Source organism: Pinus tabuliformis, chromosome 3_2 (assembly GCF_031772625.1).
Source record: "Pinus tabuliformis cultivar Carrire ecotype Pingquan chromosome 3_2, CPIR1, whole genome shotgun sequence".
In the NCBI taxonomy this organism is placed as follows: domain Eukaryota; kingdom Viridiplantae; phylum Streptophyta; class Pinopsida; order Pinales; family Pinaceae; genus Pinus; species Pinus tabuliformis.
The window spans coordinates 642,195,429-642,209,272 of NC_142302.1; positions in this window are offsets into that span (position 1 = coordinate 642,195,429).

The window sequence follows — 13,844 nt, forward strand, 5'->3', positions numbered from 1 at the left end:
CAAAGGGATATCCTCCCTTCAAAATATTTTGGAGTTACTCTAACTGCTAAACTTTGCTAGTAGGTTGGTGCTTACAAAGGTTGTTCTTCAATCAATCCTAGTCTTTATGCTATTAGCTCTCCCAACACCAAAAGGAGTCTTGCAACAATTTAGAACCATCCAAAGAGACTTTCTTTGGGGCAACGGGGTAGAAAGAAAGAAATGGGCCTTAGTATCATGGGAGAAAATCTGAAAACCTAAAAATCATGGGGGTCTTTGATTGGATGATCTGGAGATTCTAAGTAAGGTTCTAGGGGCAAAATTATGGTGGCGCTAGGTAAAAGACCCAAAGGTTCAGTGGGCTATTATTTGGAAAGAAAAATATGCCAGATCTTAGCAAAGTTATGATCATATAAGGATGTCAAGAAATATAAAGGGCTCACAAATATGGAATAAGGCTTGGGAGAACACGGGCTTAGTTCAAAAAAACAGCTTCTGGGAGATCAAAGATGGAGATTTAGCTTTATTTCGAGAGGATAAATGGCAACAAGAACCTATACTGTTAAAAAAAGACTTAGTGGACCTCAAGAAAGAAATAGATAACATAGGGTTATCCAAGGTAAGGGATTTTTGGGACCAAACTAATGGTACAGGAAAATGGAGAACTTGGAGGAACTTGGATTATAGAGATGATAGCCCCTTGAAAGCTAAAGCAGACGCACTCATGAAAATGTTAGAGCAAAGGAAGATTTTAGTGTCTGGGGAGCATGACCAACTAAGATGGGGCTACAATAATGAAGGTAACTTTAATCTTAAGGAGGAAAAACTCATTCTCCTTGATCTGGATTCCCATGTTCTGGATAGGATTTGGCAGAGACTATGGAGGCATCAAGGTTGGATGAAGATTAAACTCTTCATGTGGCTAGTTTAGCATAAGGAAATTTTGACCTAGGATAACATTCAGAAGAGGGGTGTTATGGGTCCTTCCAGATGCTAACTCTGTGAAGCCCAAGAGGAAACAATGGAGCACCTTCTCAACAATTGCATTTTCACCTCCAGGTTGTGGGATAATTTTGCCACCATTTTCCAACAGACTGATAGGGACAAAGGGAGTATTATCAATACCCTCAACAATAGGAGAAGAAACTTTTCAGATTATGAATTTCTTGACTCATCTTGGGCTCTTATGCCAAACTTCATTATTTGGAATGTCTGGAAAGAAAGGAATAATAGAATCTTCAATAATGTAAAGAAGCCATCCTATTGCCTTTATGAGCAGATCTTAAAATAGTTTAAGGAGATGATTGGCACTATTGTATGAAATCCCCCTAAGAACCAGCCTTCAGAAGCTGATTTGAGGATCCTTAGTTGGCTGGGTTTGCAAGGTCTTATTCATCAAGGCCTAGATAGGATGGTTTTAGCAATGGATTCTGAGTAGGATTTCTGACATCCTTCCCCTAAAGGTTTTTTGAAATACAATACTGATGGGGCTTCAAAAGGCAACCCGAGCACTACTGGTTATGGAGGGGTGTTAAGGGATGAAAATGGAAGTATTCTTTTCATCTACCATCGCCATTTAGGAAGAGCCACTAACAATATGGTAGAATTAATGGCCATGGAGCAATGTTTAGATTTCCTGGAGCATGATAACCGCCAAAATGTGATTGTGGAAGCTAATTCTGAGCTAATCATTAGCTCAGTCAAAAGAATCAGTTGGGGCATGTTTCCGGAAAAAATCTCAAAAAACTGGAGGCTGATCCAGGTCTTTCAATAGATTCAAATTCACCTCCAAGACCTTCGAAAAATTAGTTTTAACCGTGTGCGCAGAACGGCCAATAAATTGGCAGATATTTTGACCAATCAAGGAGTGATCTGCACAACAAACGGGGTTGCGATGGATTGGCAAGACTTGCCTCAGAACATATTAAAGGCGAATTGTCATGACCAAGAGGATGAATATTGTATGGTGTTTTGGAACAGAATCATGGAGGCAAGGTCTAGATGACTTAGTTTCATTATGGGTAGCTGTTTTATTCACTATCTACTCTTTTGTGGGTTGCAGGTCATTTTCAGCCTTTGCAAGACTGGTAAGTACATTCATAGAGACCCCAAGGGGAAGCAGATCGGGAGACTTTGTTTTTTGGATGGGCGATTGGACGGTGGATGCAATATCTTACATTAGATCAGGTATAGGTGTAGAGGGGATGTTGTGAGAAGCTAGATTCTGAGATCTATTGGTGGCCTCAAAACCCCTGGTTTTCCATCGGTGAATGCCATACCGCGTTTGGGGTGGTTTTTCAATGATCACACGCTTTGCAAGTGGGAAGTGGTTTTCTTGATTTGGGAGCAATTCCACTCATCGGGCAACACGTGGCCAAGGGGTAAGATGGAATAGCACCCTCATCACATGCTATTGTTTGGTCATGTAGACCCGTGCGATAAGATCCTCAGTTGTCGGATCAGGAAAGGCGGATCTACGGTCAAGAATGATCGAGCTTGTTGGTGGGTCCATGTGGGTAAGCGTTGTGCTTCTATGCAATGCGAAATCCTCCACAGCCATTGGACTGGGCGGGGTGATCTGACGGTAGAGATTAAAGATGCATGTCCAGATGAAGGCAGGAAGCGTGGTGACAATTTAGTCTTGGTGGGTGGTAAAATGTTCTTGGCGGGAATCGTTGATTATAGTACGTTCTATAGGCTCAAGGGTTCGTGAGTCATTTGGACCCGAAATCCTTATAGATTGGTACTTTTTTTCCTCTTCGAGTCCGACTCTTTTTTCTAGTTTTCCTCCTTTCGTTGGTTTGACCATTTGGACCTAGCTTTGTATTTCTTTTAAGGGTTTAGAGGTTATGTGTGTAGGATTCAAGGCTTTTTCCTTTGGCTCGGTGGCAGTTAGAGATTGGTTTTTCCCTTAGTCTACACTTCCTAGTGAACTGATGTATTTCATGTAATTCATATTACGCTTTAATGAAATAGAAGGTATGACTCTTGCTTCAGGAAAACAATAAAATTTTATCTATGACATACACACATAACATTCTCATATAATCGTCCACTATCATAAAAGGCACCCTCAATAAATTGAAACCAAAAAGAAACCTTGCAAAGCTTACCACTGCACTCCTAATATTTGACTTACATGCTTCTGTTAGTCTTCTACATTATGATGCCAACAAGTTTGCAATGCTTCTGCTCCTGAAATGACCAGGTTTTATTCACTTTAATTCTATTTTTTTTAAACTGAAATGGCTAGATATTGTATTAAAAGCGGTTGCAGCCATTTATGCACTTTGATTTTAGAACAAGAGTTAGATCAACATTATTGTCTCGTTTATTATTATTTCTTTGTCTGCATCTCACAATACGATGGAAGAGATAGATAAAATGATATAGGAATGGACTTGAAACAAAAATCAAATTGGCATCACTTTTTATTTAAATGATAATAAACTTGCATTTCCTTGTTTTCACTTATTTCATCTTAGGTAGTACAAAATAATAAGGAATCTAATAAACTAGGACTGATAAAAAGAAATATTTTGGATGTAGCTTTCATTTTCTCTACAAAAGAACTGAAATGGGTGAGTAGAATCTCTAAGTCGAGAAATTTGGAATGCATCACTTACATAAGAAGCTATATCATCTTCCTTGAGTGTTTTTACAACTCTAAAATCGCCTTCTTATGCTTTTTTGAGTAATAAGAAAGTTGTTGTTTCAAAATCTAGATGAACATAGATGCATCTCACTATGAACAATAATAGGAGCACAAGCATTGTTTATTGTTTCCTTTCACTTTTCAATTGAAAAAAGGAAATTGAAAACTATGTTATTTTACAAAGAGATGCAAGGAAATTCAAAAAACAAAAAATAGTTGCACTGCATACTATATATGTTGCTTAATGATAGTTTAGAGTGATTGTTATTGTAGAAAAATAGAAGTTTTTGTATATACAAATTTTCAAGTCGAACATCATGTTCCTTCGTTAAAAATCTACAGTGCACTAGTTGTAGCCTCTTTAATTACCCTATTGCCTTGGTTGTTTTTAGACAACACAATTGCAGACCAAATACAAATGTATATTAAATGATCTCAATGAAAGATGTATAAGGTGTACATATAAATACATAAAGAAACCGTTGATTCAGGCTTCAGGTCTTCTTGGACTCTAATAACCACTCATCATAACACAAACTCACTCAACCTTAATCCTAAGGATTAGCTATCTAAAATTTCCCCCCTTAATCCGAAGGAATTTATCAAAGTCCAAGAATGAGAGCTCAAAATGAAAAAATGCACCTCAACCAAGAGCTGAATGTCTCTCAAAAATGGTATTCAAAGGATGAAGACAAACCAAGGATTATGGTTTTTAAAAGAAAACCAAAAACAATACCCACCTCTGGAAACTTCATAGCAATTCTCAAACCAATAAAAAATTCCAACTTTGGAACCATCAATGTAGTTCCTCAAACATACTTGAATCTAGAAGTGCACGTTTAAATACAACTCATTCAGTAAAAACTAAAGTCTTTCTGCCTATAACTCTGGCTCTAATCGGTACATGTTGTGGCTTAGGATCACTTGTGTATCTCTGACTCAGGCTTGGTTGAAAATTATTTGAACCTGTAGCAGACCATCAATAATCACCCCTTGTCAAATACAGGGTGAGAATATGAAGTATTCAGGGAAAATTTTAAGAACACCCCCTAAATTTATAAATATAATAAATGGGCGAATCTCCATGGTATATAGGAAAAATGGAAGGCGATTTTATCAATAATATAATATGTATATATAATTTTTTGGCGAATCTCTCACCAGGCATGGCGAGTATTTTACTCAATTATAAAATCTTGTAAGATCCTGGCTAGTCTTTCACTAAATAATAAAACTTTGTAAAGTCCTAGTGAATCTTAGCATAGGCTACATGCTGGTTTAATTCCCCCATTTAAATAGGCTACATTCCAAGTGAATACCATGGGTCAATACCATGTGCCATTTTGGTGAATACCATGGGTCAATACCATGTGCCATTTTTGTTTCTATTAATTCTAATATTAGGGTTAATAATGGTTTTTTGCATGGTATTAATAACAATCTAGTCCATGGTATTTGTCCCATAGTATTTTGGCCATAGGCTTCACCTAAATATAACCCATTTGTTGAGTGTTCGTAAATATAAGGTGACTTATGGAGAAAATATAAAAAAATGTTTTATTTGTTTACCATACCTCTCGTTTATTTATATTTTTATTAATTTACCATACCTCTTTTACAAATATGGTATTTGGCCCATAGGATTCACTTAAATAAAACCTCTTTCTTGAGCCTTCATAAATAGAACGAGGGTTATGGACTAAATATAAAAAGAGGTTTTATTTATTTACGATACATCTAGTTTATTTATATTTTTATTTATTTACCATACCTTTTGAGTAAGTATAAAAAGGCGTTTTATTTATTTACCATACCTCCACTTTACTTACACCCTTACATGTATATAAGGTGACTTATGGAGTAAATATAAAAAATGTTTTATTTATTTACCATACCTCTCATTTATTTATATTTCTATTAATTTACCATACCTCTTTTATAAATATGGTATTTGGCCCATAGGATTCACTTAAATAAAACCTATTCTTGAAAATGGGCCAATGGATTCACTTAAATAAAACCTATTCTTGGAAATGAGCGAATGGAAGGTTGTAAATCCTAATTTCAAGGGCTAAATTTACCTTTTTTACCCTCTCCCTTAAAATAAGGTGGGCTATTTGAGGTGATTTGTAAAAATGTACTATGATACAAAATATGCACCCACTAAAAATTCAAAACCCCTTAATTTCACCAAAGGGCGAACATTCGCCCCTAAAATTATCCTTGGAAGTATTATTCCATCACTGCAAGGTTCGTCAATACTCTTGAACATATCTAGTGGTATGGCCTATAAATCTTCTTCGATTCTTTAGAACAATCCTAAGAAGTAATCCATCCAAAATGAATTCACATGTCCAGCTCTATCACATTGTTGGCTCCGATCAATTTGTTCTAGAAAAACACCATCTAGAAAGCGAGCACTTCAAAATTGTATAGGTTTAGAAAAAGCAAGAGTATGAAAATATACATCCAAGACATCCTTGTTATAACCCAAACTAGTTTTGAGTTTGTTATGTGTAATTTCTTACAATGGAATTATAAAATTTTTGGAAGTGATAGGCCTCACATCTATATGCAAATGACTCTTGCATACCCTTTCCTGAACATGACTTTTCATTATATCCAAACTTTATTTTAAAATCACTTCACTACTCTGATCATTCTCTAACTAATGATCAGGCTCAAACAAACTGTTTTTTCTGAATAAGAACAAGTTTAGAATTCTTCTTTTGTAACTCATGTAGTTCTTCTCCTTGTACTTGCAACTCTATTTTGAGAAATTCAGTCATCTCTTGAGTATTTTGAAAACATGTCTTAATGTCGAAAGGTGTATCCTTATTGATTTGAACACTGTTATGAGTAGTGGACGACATGAGACTGCTTAATAATTTTAACAAATCATCGAGTATCATCATTTTCTCCAGCCTCCTATTAGAGGAAAACTTGCAATCAACTTAGAAAATGGGTTTCGGCTACTGCCGAGAATGCACCCAATTACAATGGGATATGTGAGATTAAACAAGACTCTCAATATTGTTCTTGTTTGTAATCAAAATAAAACCTTCATATATGCTAACTTCCAATATTTGTTGGTAATCTTGTGTTGTTCCCAATACCCATGCCAAATAATATCATTGTTCATCCATTCATTTAACATTTAACTCTTATGATTTTTTGTGCTTTAGATTTTGATGCACACACACACATTCAGAAGACCTACATTCATGAATGTAAAAATGTATCTACATCGCTACACATCTTCACCGACATCTCTACTTCTTTAATCCATCTTTTATCAGCACTCCATATTTAAATCAAGTGATCAAATAGAGCATTACCTCTCATATTTAAACAACGATGTGAATAAAATCCGACAACATGCCCGACTAAACTCACTCCATGAAACATGAGGAGCAAGAGGCTAATCAAGACATGTTGATGTCTTGTTTTACCACTGGATAGGTCGCAATAAAAACAAGTAAAATTGTGTTCATAACTAATTCCAATAGACAGATACCGCATTTCAATTCTAATTATAAATAAACTCCAACAACATCCAATACCATGTTAATATCGAGAAGGTTTACCATCATGAGCGATTATTTAATGAAAATTAGGGATGAGAGGGCACTCGCTGCAACTGTGTTTAAAATTTACCCTAGTAATATACATTTTTACTACAGTCATTCTTGGCGGCTATTGTCAGGGAGTGTTTCCTTGAGGTGTTCACAGAAGAGCTCAAATATTTCCTATGTTTGTTACTTGTGGTGTTGCATTCACGAGAAAATGTTTAAACATTAAGATGCATTTGTCATAGATTTGAAAGGACTACAATGAATGTTTCCACTCTAGACATACATAACTAAAACCCTTCTTTCTTATCACAAAATGTCGGCATAAGCATAATTTACTCAAAAAGGCAAAGGCGGAAATCATAACTGGAAACAAAGTAGATGCACAATACAATACTCTGAATGCTTAGCAGACAACCAATGATTTAAACATAAATACAAAATAGAGGTCCTTCATTATAAATACACTCCCATTAATAACAAACATAGTTAATTGAAAATGAATAAACACTGACTTAGTAGAACATTTCTCCAGTTTTTGGCAGCAATTCCATTTCGTGGTTTCATATGGTGATTTTCATTCAAGAACTTCCAGTGTCAAAACTATTTCATAGGCCAACACACTACTTCTACTTTAATGCATATCGACTCTCCTTAGATAATTTTTTCTTTCATACCTATTTTTCCATTACCAAAACTTCACCGAATTTAAAACCAACAAATCTCGCTACATCAGTTGAACCACACGTCGTCAACATGACTTAGACTTGCATCTTCCACACTCAATCAATCTCTTCACTCTCTGGCTTGTGTACGTCTGCCTAATTTCAATGTTGCAACGGTCTAAGCCAAGAGATCTCTTACCAAGGAAGTGTTGGATGAAGTTTAGAGGATGCTGCAGACTGCAACAATTAATTTAAAAAAATTGCCCTTTTTAAATCCTCTCACAACACCACAATGCAATGCCAATACCAACTCTCCAGTGATGGCAGTCCATAAACCATTCTATTCTTTGAAATAACATTTTTTAATACAAAAAATAGATAAATTCTAAGAGAATCTCAATTTAACTTTGGTCCATCACTGGCCAGGAAAAGATAGTGAACAAAAATCAGTACATACTGATTTTAAATCCAAATCTTCATCATGCTTCCATGAAAATGAATCTTCAAGTCAAATCGTTGTGTTTAGAAATAGTATAATGCAGTGTAAATTGCTCGCCCTTTACCAATGATTTCTCATATCAACTGTCACCTCTTGTTGCAAGAAGAAAATATGATCTGACCTTTATGTAAATTCCTCCTTCAATAGATTTGGCGAGAGAGGCAACAATATAGTCACACAACATTGATCTCAATTTGCTTCATCATAATGGCGGGCTTCGTGAGCATTGACATCATTTCTTTAGCCCCATAAAATCATGAATGATTGTCAAGAGTCATCGCGCCTCAATCATACATTAAGTCTGCTCCACAAGATGATATGGATGAACACACTCACATTACTGAGGAAGGCCACAAAACAAGTGGCACAATATATTTGATAAATCCGATTAATCTTTGCTTTGATTCAGTAGAGCATTTCACCAGCTCTGATAACACTGTTAGACAACACAATTGAAAACCAAATACAATTGTATATTAAATAATCGCAATGAACGATGTACAATGTGTACATGTAAATACATAAAGAAAGGTTTTTTTGGACTATAATAATCACTCACCATAACACAAACTAACCCAACCTTAATCCTGAGGATTAGCTGTCTAACACTTGTTTCACTAGTAACTCTGTTAAATTGTTGCAATTCTTCCATGTTGATATTGGTATTGTGTAAAAATAGTCGAGCAACTCCAAAAGCCACATCTTTCAAATCTTTTTATAAATGTAATAAGAAATCACTCACTCACTCACATTATGTATTCATATATTCATATATAGACATGGTCACATTCACATATTCATATATAAACATGAGTGACCAGGAAGCCACATCTTACAAATCTTTTTATGAATGTAATAAGAAATCACTCACTCACTCACATTATGTATTCATATATTCATATATGAACATGGTCACATTCATATATTAATATATAAACATGAGTGACCAGGGAGTGTTTGAACTCTGCAAAATTTTAAGAACAAAAATTCACAATAATCTCAATCATGTGTAAATTGAATTGGCATATGCCTTCGTTGAATATAGCATTTTTCCTTTCAAATAACTTTGTTTATTTCTAAATTAGAGATCAACCTGGAATGTATTAAAATTTTTACCATGAATAACATTTTTGTGTTAATGTGATAATCTTTGTTTATTATCCCTGCAAAGCCACAAAGTATAACGCATTCAAAATTACATTGACATTTAATTACTTTGAAACCAAAAATTAAATATTAGGTTATATATAGTAGTTAGACACTTATGTCCACGTTCAACTATTTGTAAGTACTCATTAAAGAATTTACAATGCACGTTTATCTATGTCATTATTATAATGAAAAAAAATTAACGAGTATTACCAATATTTTTAATATACATATGTATTTTAAGTTATAGTATTATTATATAAAAGAAATATTTTTGGAAAAATGACATCAAAAGAATTTTATTGATGTTTTTTGAACAACTTATCTTGGCAATGAATCACACTAGTTAGTTTGAAACTCTTCTAATATGATTTTTCCGAAAATATTTCTTTTATACAAATTAAATATCATTATATATTGAAAATAATGTTTTCCAACTTCCATCACATATAATATAATACTCTATTAATATTAGTGATTAAACTACTTATTTCCCTTCAATAAATTTTAGCCATCCTAGAATTTGATATAATCTGGAGAAACTGTACCAAGTAATATGCATAGTAATATATGTGCAGTAAATTAATAACAATTAATGCAGTTATTTAATTTAGCGATATACACATTTACAGTGAAGTGAATAGATTATATTGGTTGCCTTCCTAAATCAAAATATTTGGAGTTGAATGTTTTCAGAATTCAGAGGCACAAAGTACTCGTTAAAGAATTTACAATGCACGTTTATCTATGCGATGATTATAATGGAAAAAAATTAACGAGTATTACTAATATTTTTAATACAAAATTAATTGTATATGTATTTTAAGTTATAGTATTATTATATATGAAAGAAATTTTTTTAGAAAAATCACATCAAAAAAAATTTATCGATGTTTTTTGAACAATTTGTCTTGACAATGATCACATTAGTTAGTTTGAAACTCTTTTAATGTGATTTTTCCGAAAATATTTCTTTTATACAAATTATGGATCACAAAAGCTTATATTCAAATATCATTATATATTAAAGATAATATTTTCCAACTTCCATCAAATATAACAGTGTATTAATATTAGTATATAATACTCTATTAATATTAATGATTAAACTACTTATTTCCCTTCAATAAATTTTAGCCATGGTAGAGTTTTATATAATCTCCAGAAATTGTACCAAGTAATATGCATAGTAATATATGTGTAGTAAATTAATAGCAATTATGCGGTCATTTAATTTAGCGATATACACATTTACAGGAGGGTGGAAAATATGGAATCTCGAGTAGTGTCACCTCGGCGCTGCAAATATGATGATTTGTGTGGAATTAGAAACGTTTCAATATGATGACTGGTATGGAATTAGAATATCAATTGTCCAGAGATAAAGGTTTTTTTTGGGAATTTTTTCTTCAAAATAATGAAATAAGTGGTGATTAGACACCAAGTCATATTATATTATTTATGTTAATATTATTAAACTATTATAAATATAACTCTAAGTAAATATAAGTGGATGAAAGTATAATAACATGGAGGTTAATTCAACTATTTTTCTACCTTAAGAATTGAGTATTAGATTTATAATAAATTTGTACAACATACAATTTGTTTCTTAACAAAAAGATAAGATTTTGTTTTAAGAAAACAATGTTTCACTATCCATTCATTGAGGGAAAAAGTGAATAAGAACTTACACTATATGAAAATATAATAATAAAAATTTTATAATTAATAACTATTATTTTTTGGAATTATATGTAAAAATGTTATATTTATTTATATTTTATGTTAATTAATTATTTTTCATATTAACATTACTTTTATTTTTATTTTTATTTTTAGTAAGTATATACCTATCAACCTTACTTACATAATATTATCTTACAATACCATATTTTATATTAAAAATATAAAGTATCTTTCTATTTAAATTAAAAAACTTAAATTAAAATTTAGCATGAAGATAAATATTTAATACTATGTAATAAGCCATTCACTTATTTAATATCTTCTCATTTTATTTATCAGATATTATAATATATAACTTTATTTTATTTGAAGCCAAATTGTAATTTTATTTAAGGCCAGCTTGAGGATGCCATGTAACTCGTTGTTTGGCATGTTAGCCATCTGTCTGCCCTTAAAAAACACAAATTCCAATTCCCACAAGCCCCAACTATTTGCCTGCATTCGCTTTCCCATAATCTCCTTTATTGTTTTCCAATCTTCAGTTTCTCCAATTATTTGTTTGTCTTCTCTTTCACTTTCGGTTTAGGATCAACGGGCTCTGGTACATCATCCTCAAGTGCACTCCCTTTCTTTGTTTTTTTGTTGGGGACAAAGGTAAAGGATTCTTCCACAACAACATCCCATCGCCCTCTTTTTGTTCATCACAGAGGTAAAGGCTTTTTGAGCAACAACATTTCTAGGTACCATATTCCATGGCTCTTTCTTTGTTTGTGCAAAGGGTAAAAGCTTCTTCCACAACAACATTTCTATGTACCCATCCCATCACCCCATACAATATACAGTACAATGAAGCACCATTGCCAAGATTTTCACTGAAGAAACATATCCCCATCATCTGATACAATGAAGCATCCCTTCCACCCATTTACCCTGTACATTGAAGCTTCTTTCATGTAATTCATTTACAATGAAGCATACTAAATTCACTTTATTCAAGAAACAACAGCTTCTTCGAGTAAGGAACATAATTAAAAAATAAAAATAAAAAATAAACAATCCTATAAATTTTGGTATATACATAGCATTTTCCATCTGTTTTTTTGCTCTTCTTGTTTTCATGAATACTAAAAGAATACTAAAACATTACAAATTTTATGAGTTCGGTCTAAAATGTACTCATATTTAGCCTCTAATTTTGTTTTTCCTTAATTCTTATGAATCTTTAGTTAGGCTAAAAACAACTGAAATTTCAAATTTTAAAAGATTAGAACAAGAGAACTTTAAAAAAATCTAGGTTATTTGACTTTACTAGATTTGATTGTTAGTTGTTGATTCTCTACTATTCTCCTCCACAAAAAGTACATGGAAGAAGGGATTAGTATGTTTTTGCTTGCTTTAGACTGAGAAAGAGTTTCCTTTGGACACAAAAAAAATAATAAGATAATAGTATGCCTCAGTAGATCATTGTACTCATGGTAGCTATCTCGACTCTAACATAAGAGCAAAAAGTATGTACCTGTAATTTGACTTCTGGGCTAGATTCTTTTGGGCTCACTTAAACTGGAATCTTGAAGCATATGTCTCTTCATTTCCATCCTTTTGTTGAAGGATGATTCTTTCCTGTGCCACTGAAAGATATGGCATAACCTTTCTACCTCTTTCTCGGCTACATATCATTCTCTCAGAACCCTTCAGAGCCCTTTCTCACGTTGAGTAGGCTTTAGAAGCTTGTCCTTTTAGAGGATCTTTAGCCATGGCAACCTCTGCCACATTTCATTTTCTTTTCTGATTATATCTCTTGCTGCCTTTTCCTGTAACTTCCTCCTCCGCATTTAGCTTCTTGTTTACCACCTGCGCTCCTTCTTGTAAGACCATTGTCTTACCTAGCATCTCCCCAAGCCATGGAGCGTAGAGCAGTTCTATCAGTGATCTTATGCAAATACTTGAATCTTATGCCTTTGTACGTCACCTTATGTTCTAAGGAAGTTGTTTTTGCTGCACAATATCTGCTGGCTTAGTCTACTCAAGAGTAGTAGTAGAGGTGCAAAGCTAGAAATGTTAATTCCCTTGTATGAAAATTGTATCTATGTCAATGTTATGAAACAAGGATTGCGGCTCAAAAATCAATAGCATGGAATACCTTCTTGGTTGAGATGAAAGAACAATTCTAGCTCAAAAATTGATGACAGGGAGTACCTACTTTGTTGATGGAATTTAAAATGCGGTAGTTTGTATATTCATTGTGGCAAACAAGCAAGAAGTCGCTTTTCTTATCAAATTTTCCTAGCTTTCTACAAGAAAAAATGGGTTAAATATGCTAGTGCCCAGAATGGATGAAAACGTTTCTTCAAGATCCTATTTCAGATCTTGTTTCAGATTATGCATCAGCCTCTCCTTCAAAAACCTATTTCAGTTTATGTCTTAGCCTCTCCTTCGAGTCTAAAGTCTAAAGCTTCTTTTATCTACCAGAGCCTATTTCAGTTTATCACTCGGCCTCTGCCAAAGCCTATTTCAGTTTATGCCTCAGTCTCTCCTTCTTCTATTATAGGGGCACCACACTGCTTTGCACAATGGTAAACTCAGTATCCTCACCCAAAGCATTAGAGTACCGGGTTACTCGTTTCATTCAAAGAAAT